Source organism: Oryctolagus cuniculus, chromosome 2 (genome assembly GCF_964237555.1).
Source record: "Oryctolagus cuniculus chromosome 2, mOryCun1.1, whole genome shotgun sequence".
Taxonomy (NCBI): Eukaryota; Metazoa; Chordata; class Mammalia; order Lagomorpha; family Leporidae; genus Oryctolagus; species Oryctolagus cuniculus.
Genome location: NC_091433.1, coordinates 163,428,678 through 163,442,144, shown reverse-complemented (window position 1 = coordinate 163,442,144; position 13,467 = coordinate 163,428,678). Strand labels below are relative to the sequence as shown.

At 39.1% G+C, this 13,467-nt stretch overlaps 1 protein-coding gene across 3 annotated transcripts in view; it reads right to left on the bottom strand.

Moving 5' to 3' along the window:
• MAP4K3 (mitogen-activated protein kinase kinase kinase kinase 3) overlaps nt 1–13,467 on the bottom strand; it is a 222,876-nt gene that overhangs the window by 191,720 nt on the left and 17,689 nt on the right. Inside the window, exon 2 of one of the 3 annotated variants that reach the window (XM_051842965.2) lies at nt 857–930. The exons of the other annotated variants lie outside the window; for them this stretch is intronic. The gene's annotated coding sequence lies outside the window, so the exon portion shown is untranslated. The remainder of the gene's footprint in view (nt 1–856; nt 931–13,467) is intronic. 3 annotated transcript variants of the gene reach the window in all.

Below are 13,467 nucleotides of genomic sequence, written 5' to 3'. Positions count from 1 at the left end.
CTCTCTCTCTGTCTCTTTCTCTGTCTTTCAAATAAATAAATAAGTAAATGAATCTTTAACAAAAAGCCACCTTTTAGAAATAAAAGGTGTTTAAAAGATTTTGATGTCATTATACTGTTCTTAACGTTGGGGATAAATGGACAGAATCCAATCAATGTCCTCTTAAATACAGTACAGTATTGTAATACTTTTTTTTGATGATTTACTCCATATAATTCTACTCTCCTTAGGTATGAGTGGCTTAGGAAATGGACATCTACCTCAGAGAAACTTGGATTCTACTTTTAAAGCTGTTATTTAATATCCAATTTGAAAGTAGAATACAGAAAGTCAGTGTTTGATGCCCCCATTTCTGACATAAACGCTGATGCTTTCCCTACATTTTTTCCTATCTAAAATTTACTGAGTAGCTGTGCTATCAATTCCAGAATGAATGTACCAACTTATGTTACACCTTTAAACAGTGACTCCATTTCATGATGGTAAGATGAGGAAAGAGAATGGCTGTTTCAGTGTCTCATTTAGTTATTAAATATTTATTGGGAGTTAATGACAGGTTGGGTATGGTGCTAGGTGCAGGAATACAAAGCTTTTGTTAATACTTAACATTGCTATATGGTAAAACTAACGTTTAAAATCCAATTTCAGGGTGAGCAATTGAGATTGATGAGAAAGTAGACAGAACTAGTTAACTTTATTTAGCAAAAGCTGCATCATTCATTTAGTATCTTCATGAATACAATTTTCACGGGAAAAAAAACCACTGTGATTATTAGCAAAGAAAAATCTGAAGGTCTGAAGATGGGGAAAATGATATTGGCTACATGTGGTGGCAAATAAAAAGAGGCTTCAATACCTGATAACAGTGAATGTTTGGCACACTATAGGAGGACAAAGAAGGTACGTCATCCCAAGAAAGTTTGGTTACACCTGGGGGAAACAGAAATCCAAAAGTGTCAATTTGGTTTAGTGCTACGCAAGAGGAAAAAGAGAAAAACAAAATAAGAATAACTTAGAAGCTATAATAGAATCTGACTAAGACAGGCTAACGTTAATATATAAATAAGTAAGTAAGTAAATAAATAAATAAAACCATAAGAACACCCAACAGGGCTTTTCTAAACAGGATCATGACCACAGATCCAAAATTACATAACAATGAAGAATATCTTCTGGTTCACTCCAAATACAACCAAAGGCTGAAGCCAGGAGTGGGAAATTCAATCTGGGTCTTCCACATGGATAGCAGGGGCCCAAACTACTTGAGTCATAATTTGCTGCCTCTTAGGATGCTGCAATTTGGAGCAAAGTCTGGAATCAATCTAGGCACTCTAATATAACACAAGCACCCCAACCAGTGGTTTAACACTAGGCCAAATGCTCACCCTAAAAACAAATACTATTAATTAACATTTATGAAGTACTTACTACGTGAAGGTTAATGTAGTAAGATTTAAATGCTTTATTAAACCTCACAGTAACAAATTAAATACTACTAATCATTCTGATCATACAAATGTATAAACTGAGGCATAAATAAGTTAAATTACATGTCAAAGATTACATTTAAAAATATATTACAGTTTATTTTCTAGTACAGGTTAAATTCAAATTTAGCAATATGGATCAATGAAAAGGACTCTAGGAGCCCTGAGAAGAAACATAGGAAATAACCTTCCAGGGGCCCTAGTGGAGAAGAGAAGGGAGAAACATACAATGCAATCTTCAGATGTTCTTGCATCTGTCCAAGGTCCTGTTTGAGCTCATTCCTAAATTCCCTATGTAATATGAACTCCATGTTAGGCTTTGCATTGGTTCTGGACAAATCAATCACATCCAGGATCTGAGGACTTTGTGATAGGATCACATAGCATACTTCATTAGCATATACCCAACCAGTCAGGCAAAAATCCTCCTTCAGAAACACATCAAAATCCTGAGCCAGGCAGTGCCTTTGACCACAGGCCCTTCTGGCAGCTGGGAAGGTTTCTCTGCCTCTTGCAATAAATGTCCGTCATTTTGCTTGTCTTCCTTGTCTTGTGCCTCATTCGTTGTGGTTGTGAGACAACCCAGAAGAAGAGAGAAGCTGTAGCACAAAAAAGGTAGCAGAAGCTGTGATTCAATGGGAGAGGTTGTAAAATGACAGCCTTTATTTCTAAAGTCCAAAGTCCTCCTGGGATGCAAGAAAGTCATGATTCTCAAATTGCAACAAATTTATGAGCCTCATTTTATAAGTATGTTGCACAATTGGACAAACATCAGAATTAATGATTCAAGTTTCCTTTGGATATTCTATGCTAATTCATCTGACTTTAAGCAACAGTAGAAATTTATCATGCTCCACACTAAAGAAATGGAAGTTCTTTGCATACAAAAATCTCTTCTCCTGGCATTTATTGGTAGGCAAGTACTAAGAGAAATCTAACTTCAATTTAATTATACTTAACTGAACCAGGCTTATGTGATTAAATGCCCTTAAAACTGAGGGAGCAAAAAGGAGATAGCCAGGAAAGAACAAGAAGGAAAATAGAATTATGGTGTAAACAAGACATTGTGAACATTATTCCAACAAGGACCAAATGAAACCACATTCTGATAGTTTCTATGGTTTTTCAGGCTCTCTAATCCTTATAATAATCCTAATATGGAAGAATTATAAAACAATATTTCAAGAATAAATTCCCTCTCTCCATACCATGCCTCTGATTTTAAGACTTGAATTTGAGTTGTACAATTTATTGAATTATATGGTAAGTTATGTGGTATATGAATTATAACAAAATAACAGTTAAAAAATTTAAGTCTGACGTTAGGGGATATAGATGGAAAACTGTACTGCTTAAAAACAAAACTCCAGAAAAAGTACTAAGATTTTCCATAGAAGTGGACCAATGGAACCAACTGCTAAACAGGTTCTGGTAAAATGGAAAAGATAAGATGTTTCTGGCATGTTAATAAAGAAATCCCTTCAGCTAATTTGGTTTCGACTTGATAAGCAGCCAACAAAACGCCTCTGCTAACTGCGATTCTGACCCACTCCTCTCCCCTCTGTGCAAGAGACATATGTGAAGAGGGTGACAGCCACATGCTTCTAACAGAAGGAAAAATAATATTCTGGCAATTGTCATGCAATGGCTGGGAGGGGGGACTGTCCATGTTTTATTCCAATGTGTAAACTACTTTCCTCACAAGCATGATCTCCTCAACCAGAAAAAAACACTTTCCTTTGGGGAGTGTACCATTTCATGTCTGTATGTTCATATTTTTAAGGAAATGTACTCTTTTCTAACCACTGTCTCCTCTCATAAGCATGGGGGGGGCACTTTAGGGATTTTTCTGGCATCACTGAATCACTTCCAATCCACTTTCCTCACCAAAAACAAATACTTTTAAAAAACTCAAGAGTGAACAGTATGGCCGTATACCTCCATGTTTTCACACATCTATTTCTGGCAGAACAGCCCAATGAATGGACTTGACACAGGCTATCTAGGTTCAATTGCTGACCCTACCATTTACTAGCTGTGGGCCCTGGAATAAATTACTTAAGCTCTCTGTGCCCCTCTGTCTTTGTACATAAAGTAGAAAATTAAAGTTCCTACATCATAGCATGGATTATGACTAGAATTGATTATTACGTGTAGAAGTTCACAGAAGGACGCTCAGCACCAAAGCCCAGGTCATGGTTTCTAATTCTTCCATAAAAGGAACCAGGGCGCTTTGGTTGATTATTAGGAAGGAAGTTACAAGATGAGCCTGAAGCCTCCTGTCGTGTCAGAAAGAGCTAACAAATAAGTGCCTTAAAGTAAATGTTAAAAGCAAATGATGCGAACATATGAAACGGACACAAGAGACAACCTGAAAGAGCTACCAATGGCTAAGCTGGAAATCTGAAAAAAAATAAATCATGTGGTACTGGATTATGACCCAAAGTATGAAATATTCATAAATTCATGTGTATATAAAATAACTGAATACAATCTAACAGAAGAAGTCCAAGACATTTCTATAGCTACCCCATCTCTCAGAAGTAAAGCTTAGCTCCTCAGCCCGTCTCCCTCACCCCAGGGTGGGACAAAAATAAAGTTTAGTTAGTGACTTGCCTTTAAGGAGCACAACATGAAAGGCTGGGGATGGGGGTAGGGGATGGGAAGTAACATCATATTATAGAAACTTCATAAACACGACCAAAGATCAAGGTTAACATGGCCATTGATAAGTTATAATAACAGCACAGACTCTCCACCCATCCCAGAATCTATAACTCAAGTTTAAAAACAAACCTAAATTGAGAAACATTCTACAAAATACCTATCAATATCCCTCAAAACAGTCGAGGCCAAACAAAACAAAACAAAACAAGTGTATGAAACTGTCATAGACCAGAAATTCTGCCTACCTGATGACTAAATGTAATATGGTATCCTGGAAGTGATATCGAGACACAAAAGAGACATTAGGGAAAAACTAGCAAAATCTAAATAAATTGTGAAGTTAGCTGACAGTACCATACAAATGTTGATCATTAGTTGTGATCAATGTATCATCGCTTCTCGACCTTTTGGCTAAGATCAAGTGTTATGAATTTATCGTGGTAATATATTAACAAAAGAGGAAACTGAGTTGACTTTTCACGACTTTTTATAGACCTAAAATCATTCTAAAATAAATGAAAAATTTAAATAATTTTTTAAATTGCTATGTATTTACAAAGTTTAAATCTTGGCCAGATAGACAAAAAAAATTTCTCTTGTTTACAAAACACCTGAACTTGTCATATAAATTTTGCAGGAAACATTGCTAAAAAGCTAGATTTCTTCTCTGCCATATAAAAAAATAATATTTCCAGATATTTTTCTAAAGACTATCAAAATAAGTATTTGAAATAGTCAAATTCTTACAAAATAGTCTATTTTAATTTCACATTTTTAATTACTTCTTATAAAAGCAATGTTAGATTACAGAAATATTCTGTAGTTTTAATTCAAGTATTGCATCATAACATAATAGAAACAGCTAAAGAAATTCAACATAAACAATACTAACCTACTATAAAAATAGTAGCTCTGCCCAGTAATTAAAACAAACTTCCAATTTTGTTTTTTGATAGAAAAAACAACCATATTGCCAAACCTCATGTAACCACAGTTTATTGGAAGGAAATAAAGAATCTCAACATGCCAAATCAAAACATCGTACACGATTAGCAGGCTCCAGTAGTATCAGTGAGACAACAGCACTAACCAGAAACATCAGACCCCAAAAGAGAAATATAAACACAATAACTATGAAATAAAAATGACAGTGACTGACTTCTCAAACTGAGTGGCATTAGAAAAATAAACATAATTCTGGATGGCCTGTTTTTTTAAACAGGCTTTGTATTCCATCCTGAATGCTTTGAAGGTTTAAGATCTGTGTTTTTATTGATGGAAGAAAGGGTGTGGAGCAGAGGTGAGGCAGGCAAGGCAAGGACTGGAGCAAGAGAAGATGACTAAGTTCTCACAAATATCTGAGCTGGGTTTCCTGCTACTTTCAATCTTCAATATGTTCTTCTTTCCATCCACCTTGTTACCTCCTAAGAACAGAATGCAGGGAGTACAATCTCTCTTGCGTAGGGACAGAGGGATATAATAAATCAACCATTCTGCTCAGGCACTAAAAGGAATACAGGAATCAGAAAAAAAACTTTTAAGTACGTGTAGATGTTGAAAGAACTCTGACAAGAGTTGTGCGTAACCCCTCACTATCCCAATTTACTCCATTATTTTTACCTGTTTCATCTAGAAATACTAATTTGTAATACCAGCCCAAAGGACCATAACTTTCATATACATGTGTACTTACAGCACAGATCTTTTGTATTATCATTCATTCACCCCTGGTACCACACTGCAAGGGAAAAATCTGAAACTATGAATTGTGAAATCCTTAGACATTAAATGAGGACTTTGTTCCCTCTGAAAACCCAAGCAAGATGGCTCTTCCCTTAACATTTAACCTTAGACTGCCTTTTTACCAGGTTTTCCCTGGTTAAAAACCTCTTGTTATGCTTCCCCATCCTTCTCCTGAATGTTCCCTTATTTCATGCTCTAATGATCGGTCTAATCATTTATTAAAGACACTATTACTCCTCACCCCGCCCAGGACTTTCTGCATGTCTGAGAAGCAAACACCCAAATGGAGGGAGGGGCACACCTGGGCATGTGCAGAGGAAGAAGGACCTCATTGGCAAAACCAAAGCAGCCACAGCAACATGGGAATTCGAGTGCACTGGACTCTTTCCAGAAGCTAAGGATACCTCAAATACAGAGATCCAAAATTAAATGTCCTATTAAATTCTGGCCTAATCCCAAGCCTCTCCAATTGAGATGTCCCTTGCAGCGTACAATTTCTCTTAACTGAGGTGTAAAGTTTCCTCAACCCCCAATCAGGGAGGCAGATTTATGATGGATTTGTCCTGGTTCCTTACTCATTAGCTGCAGTAGTTGTAGTAGCAGCAGCAGAAGTAGGCCTATCTCTACTCAAAGAACTGGCATTGTGGAGTGTGACTGGGCAGTGTGCAGGGATCCTGTAACACTTCCATCACTGAAGGATTCTTAGTTTCTTTAAAGATTTTTTGTTTTTGTTTTTGTTTTTAACTTTTATTTAATGAATATAAACTTCCAAAGTACAGCCTATGGATTACAATGGCTTCCCCCCCCATAACTTCCCTCCCATCCGCAACCCTCCCCTTTCCCGCTCCCTCTCCCCTTCCATTCACATCAAGATTCATTTTCAATTTTCTTTATATACAGAAGATCAGTTTAGCATATATTAAGTAAAGAATTCAACAGTTTGCACCCACATAGAAACACAAAGTGAAAAATACTGTTCGAGTACTAGTTATAGCATTAACTCACAATGTACAGCACATTAAGGATAGAGATCCTACATGAGGAGTAAGTGCACAGTGACTCCTGTTGTTGAATTAACAAATTGACACTCTTGTTTATGGCATCAGTAATCACCCTAGGCTCTTGTCAGGAGTTACCAAGGCTATGGAAGCCTTGGGGAAGTCAGGGAAGAGTTCCCCAACTCTGATCATATTTAGACAAGGTCGTAGTCAAAGTGGAAGTTCTCTCCTCCCTTCAGAGAAAGATACCTCCTTCTTTGATGACCTGTTCTTTCCACTGGGATCTCACTCGCGGAGATCTTTCATTTAGGTCAGTTTTTTTGTTTGTTTGTTTGCCACAGTACTTGGCTTTCCGTGCCTGAAATACTCTCATGGGCTTTTCAGCCAGATCCGCATGCCTTAAGGGCTGATTCTGAGGCCAGAGTGCTGTTTAGGACATCTGCCATTCGATGAGTCTGCTGTGTATCTCGCTTCCCATGTTGGATCGTTCTCTCCCTTTTTTATTCTATCAGTATTTGCAGACACTAGTCTTGTTTATGTGCTCCCTTTGGCTCTTAGTCCTTTCATTATGATCAATTGTGAACAGAAATTGATCACTTGGACTAGTGAGATGGCACTGGTACATGCCACTTGATGGGATTGAATTGGAATCCCCTGGTATGTTTCTAACTCTACCGTCTGGGGCAAGTCAGCTTGAGCATGTCCCAAATTGCACATCTCTTCCCTCTCTTATTCCCACTCTTATATTTAACAGCGATCACTTTTCAGTTTCAACACTTAAGAATAACTGTGTATGGATTACAGTATTCAACCAAAAGTATTAAGTAGAACAAACAAAAAAATACTAAGAGGGATTTGAAAATATTTATTTTTTATTTTATTTTACTTGAAAGAAGACAAGAGGAAAGGGGAAGGGAGAGGAGGGGATAAGAGAGGAGAGGAGAGGAAAGGAAAGGAAAGAAGAGGGGAGGGAAGGAGAGGGGAGGAGAGGGGAGAGGAGGGGAGGGGAGGGGAGAGGAGGGGAGGGAAGGGAGGACAGGGAAGGAGGGAGTGGAGAGGGAGATATCTTCCATCCACTGTTTCACTCCTCAAGTGGCTACTATGGCTGGGGCTGGGCCAGGCCAAAGACAGGAGCATTTGGGCTATCATCTGCTGCTTTCCCACATGCATTAGCAGGGAACTGGATCAGAAGTGGAGCAGCTGGGACTCAAAGTGGCACCCATATGGGATGCCAGTGTTACAGATGGTAGCTTTATCCACTATGCCACAACACTACCCCCACTCTTGTTTTCATGTGTGCTCTTTCCTTCTTTATTGAATCTCTCCACTGGACCCTTCAAATATGCTAGTCTACCACTTCCCAAGATGTGGATTGGAGAAGACACTTTTCTACTACAATATATTATTTTAATCAAGCTGTCCCAAATCTAACTCCACATTTTGATTCACTCATTTTATTTATTTATTTATTTTTGGACAGGCAGAGTTAGTGAGAGAGAGAAAGGTCTTCCTTCTGCTGGTTCACCCCCCCAAATGACTGCTACGGCCGGCGCTGCGCCGATCCGAAGCCAGGAGCCAGGTGCTTCCTCCTGGTCTCCCATGTGGGTGCAGGGCCCAAGCACTTGGGCCATCCTCCACTGCCTTCCCGGGCCACAGCAGAGAGCTGGACTGAAAGAGGAGCAACTGGGACTAGACCCCGGCGCCCATATGGGATGCCAGTGCCGCAAGGCGGAGGATTAACCAAGTGAGCCACGGCACTGGCCCAAAATTGGATTTTTTTTTTAACTGCTGAGTTTTTAAGAGTTAGCTGTCTTGGATACATGTCCTTTACCAGGTATGTTTAGCAGATTTTTTTCCCATAGTCAGTGACTTTTTTTTGTTCTTTACAGTATCTTTCTTAGAACAGAAGTTTTTAATTTTAATGAAGTCAAAATTATCTACTGTTTCTTTCATGGATTATGCCTTTGGTGTTATATCTAAAAAGTCACTCCTACTTGGCCTACCAGTTATGACACCTGCATTTCTTAAAGTATCTGGTTTGATTTCTGGCCCTGGTTCCCAATTATAGCTGCCTGCCAGTGAGTCAGGAAGTAGGAGGAAATATCTTCTGTAGTCTCTAGTTGAGGTTGATCCTGCTAATTTTTCCAGTATCATATCATATCATATCATATCATACCCCCTTTGAGTGTGTTCTTCAGGAGTATTTGTTGAGCACCTGTGCTTGGGCCCTGCACCCGCATGGGAGACCAGGAGGAAGTACCCGGCTCCTGGCTTTGGATCGGCACAGCACTGGCCATAGTGGCCATTTAGGGGGTGAACCAACAGAAGAAAGACCTTTCTCTTTGTCTCTCTCTCTCACTGTCTATAACTCTACCTGTCAAATAAATAAATAAATAAAAATCCAATTTTAAAAAGGATTAAAGATCTGAACTGACATTTTACAAGAAAAAAAAGATATACAGAGAGCAAATAAGCATACAAAAATAGGCTTACATCATATATTACTAGAAGTTTGCATATTAAAAAAAATAGAAATCACTATAGATACTTCATTAGACTGGCCAAAACCAGGGACACATGTTTGGCCCAACAGTTAGGATCTCCTTGAGACACTCACATCCTTTATCAGAGTGTCTGGATTTCACTTCTGCTTATACGTCTAATCTATATCCCTGCAAATGTGCACACTAGGAGGCAGTAGGTGATGGCTCAAGTACTTGGGTCCCTGCCATTAACATGGAAGGCCTGGACCGAGTTCCAGGCTCTTGAACATTTGGGGAGTGAACCAAAAGACGGAAGATTGGTCTGTCTGTCGCTGACTCCTGCATGCTCTCGCTTAAAGAAAAGAATGGCCAAAACCTGAAACACTAACAGCAACAAGAACTCTCATTCATTACTAGTAGGAATGCAGAGTGTAATAGTCACTTTGTGAGACAGTTGGGCAACTACTTGTAAACCAGAAATAATCTTATCATGCAATCCAGCAATCACATACAACTTGGTATTTACCCAAATGAGCTGAAAATTTTAGTCCACATAAGAAAACAGCACATGGATTTTTATAGCAGCTTTACTCATAACTATCAAAACTCTGAAGGCGCCAAAATGTCCTTCAATGGGTAAACAAACCCATGATACAATCACAAAATGGACTATTGTTCAGTAATAAAAAGAAATGAGCTTTCAAGTCATAAAAAGACATGGTTTCTATTTCAAATTTATATTAGCCAACAGATACGGAGAATTTCAAACTGAGAAATTAATATAAAAATTAGTCTCAGACCAAGAAAACTCATGAAATTCCTACAATAAGCAAAAGCAAAATTATTTTGGAAACATACATACCCATCCCCAATTTTAGCCACAAATATTCTTAAAAAAAAAGATGAATTCAGAATAAAATGAATTCAGAATAAAAATGTACTATGAGAGCCCATATAACAAACCAATCTTCCAAAATTTGAAATTATAGAACACTAGTTTGAAAGAAAATGTTACGAAATATGTTAAAATGGTGAAAGTTATAAAAGGGGTAAAAAACTGAAAACAGGGAACTATAAAAAGGATATATACTTGAAAAAGAATAACAAATTCCAAACATAATTATTAATATGTAAAAGGCTATGGACTCTATCAGGTCCCTCTAAGATTCACATATTGAAGTCCTAACCCCAATCTGATGATACTTGGAGATGAGACTTTTGGGAGATAAATGGGTTTAGATGAGGTAAGGAAGGTGGGGTCCTCATTATGGGATTTGTGTCCCTGTAAGAGGAGACACCAGACAGCTTGCCCTCTTACTGTGTAAGTACCCTTGAGAAGGCTACTTACAAGCCAGGAAGACAGCCCTTATCAGAAACCAACCATGCTGACAGCCTGATCTTAGATGTCTAGCCTCCATAACCTAAGTAAATAAATTTCCATTGTTTAAGCCATCATCTATGATATTTTGCTAATGGCAAGTCAAGCTAAGCTAGAATCCAAATAGCCAAATGTGAAATATTCTGAGCATCAAAATAAATAATAAGGATGAAATTAAAACCCAATGAATAGAATAAAAATCCATAATACAAAAAATAAGTACATCAACAAGTGGAGAAGAAAAGGCTCTCTTCTCCCTGATCAGTGACAATTAACCGAGCACCTAAAAGGAAACCTGCTGAAGTGAAATGGACACTATGAGAATCAGTGACTTGATCAGCCCTTGTCCTGACTGTCAAGGAATAACTTAACACTTTATCCCTTTTAGTATTTTTCTACTTAATACTATTGGTTGAACTCTTTTATTTACACACAATTATTCTTAGGTGTTTAAATTTGACTGAAAAGTGATCCCTGTTAAATATAAGAATGGGAATAAGAGAGGAAGATGTACACTTCGGCACATGATCAATTTGACTTGCCCCAAACAGTAGAGTTAGAAACGTGCCAGGGGATTCCAAGTCAATCCCATCAAGGTGGCATGTACCAATGCCATCTCACTAGTCCAAGTGATCAATTTCTGTTCATATCTGATCATAATGATAGGACTAAGAGACAAAGGGAGCACATAAAAAAGACCAGTGTCTGCTGATACTAACTGACAGAATTAAAAGGAGAGAACTGGCCCGGTGCCATGGCTCACTAGGCTAATCCTCCACCTGCGGTGCCAGCACCCCGGGTTCTAGTCCCGGTTGGGGCGCTGGATTCTGTCCCAGTTGCTCCTCTTCCAGTCAGTCCAGCTCTCTGTGGCATGGGAGTGCAGTGCAGTCCTTGGGCCCTGCACCCGCATGGAAGACCAGGAGAAGCACCTGGCTCCTGGCTTCAGATCGGCATGGTGCGCTGGCCGAAGCGGCCATTTTGGGGTGAACCAACGGAAAAAAGGAAGACCTTTCTCTCTGTCTCTCTCTCTCTCACTGTCCACTCTGCATGTCAAAAAAAAAAAAAAAAAAAAAGAGAGAGAGAGAGAGAGAACAATCCAACATGGGAAGCAGGATACACAGCAGACTCATCAAATGGCAGATGTCCTAAACAGCACTCTGGCCTCAGAATCAGCCCTTAAGGCATTCGGATCTGGCTGAAAAGCCCATGAGAGTATTTCAGGCACAGAAAGCCAAGTACTGTGGCAAACAAACAAACAAAAAAACTGACCTAAATGAAAGATCTCCGCGAGTGAGATCCCAGCAGCAAGATCGGGCCATCAAAGAAAGAGGTACCTTTCTCTGAAGGGAGGAGAGAACTTCCACTTTGACTATGACCTCGTCTAAATAAGATCAGATTTGGCGAACTCAAAAGGCTTCCATAGCCTTGGCAACTCATGACAAGAGCCTCAGGTGATTACTGATGCCATAAACAAGAGTGTCAATTGTTAAATCAACAACAGGAGTCACTGTGCACTTACTCCCCATATAGGATCTCTGTCCTTAATGTGTTGTACTATGTGAATTAACAGTATAACTAGTACTCAAACAGTACTTTACACTTTGTGTTTCTGTGTGGGTGCAAACTGTTGAAATCTTCACTTAGTATATACTAAATTGCTCTTCTGTATATGAAGATAATTGAAAATGAATCTTGATGTGAATGAGATGGAAGAGGGAGCGCGAGATGGAAGGGTTGTGGGTAGGAGGGAGGTTAGGGGGGGAAAGCCACTGTAACCCAAAAACTGTACTTTGGAAATTTATATTTATTAAATAAAAGTTAAAACTAAAAAAGAAAAGGCTCTCTTCACAGAATGTAAACCAACACATGTAGAAGAAACCAATGGATTCTGTCCCGGTTGCTCCTTTTCCATTCCAGCTCTCTGCGGTGGCCCAGTAAGGCAGTGGAGGATGGCCCAAGTACTTGGGCCCTGTTCCCGCATGGGAGACCAGGAGGAAGCCCCTGGCTCCTGGCTTTGGATTGGCACAGTGCCAGCCATAGCAGCCATTTGGGTGGTGAACCAATGGAAGGAAGACCTTTCTCTGTCTCTCACTGTCTAACCCTGCCTGTCAAAAAAAAGAATAAAGAGTTGAAAAATCATGATGTTATGAGACATGGAAAAATAAAAGGATAAAGGATACTAAAGAGAAACAATAGAAAAGTGGTGGGGGAAGAAATGACAGCCAAACATCTAACAGTTCACAATCTTTCAGGACTGATGAAATATGCTTCATTTCAGATTGAAGAAAAGCAACAAATACTTTTATTTAAAGTCACACACAACAGTGTGAAACTGCAGGATACCAAAGTCAAAGAAAAAAAAATCTTTTTCTTAAAAAAATATTTTTATTTATTTATTTGAAAGAGAGTTAGAGAGAGAGGGAGAGGTAAGAGAAAGGTCCTCCATCTGCTGGTTTAATCCCCAAGTGGCCAAATGGCCAGAGCTGGGCCGAACCGAAGCCAGAAACATCTGGGTTTCCCACGTGGGTGCAGGGGCCCATGCACTTGGTCCATCTTCCATTGCTTTCCCAGGCCATAGCAGAGAGCTAGATTGGAAGTGGAGCAGCCGGGACATGAACTGGCTCCCATATGGGATGCTGGCTCTGCAGGAGGAGGCTTCATCTACCACTCACTCCACAGCACCAGCCCCAGAACAACAACAAAAAAATCTT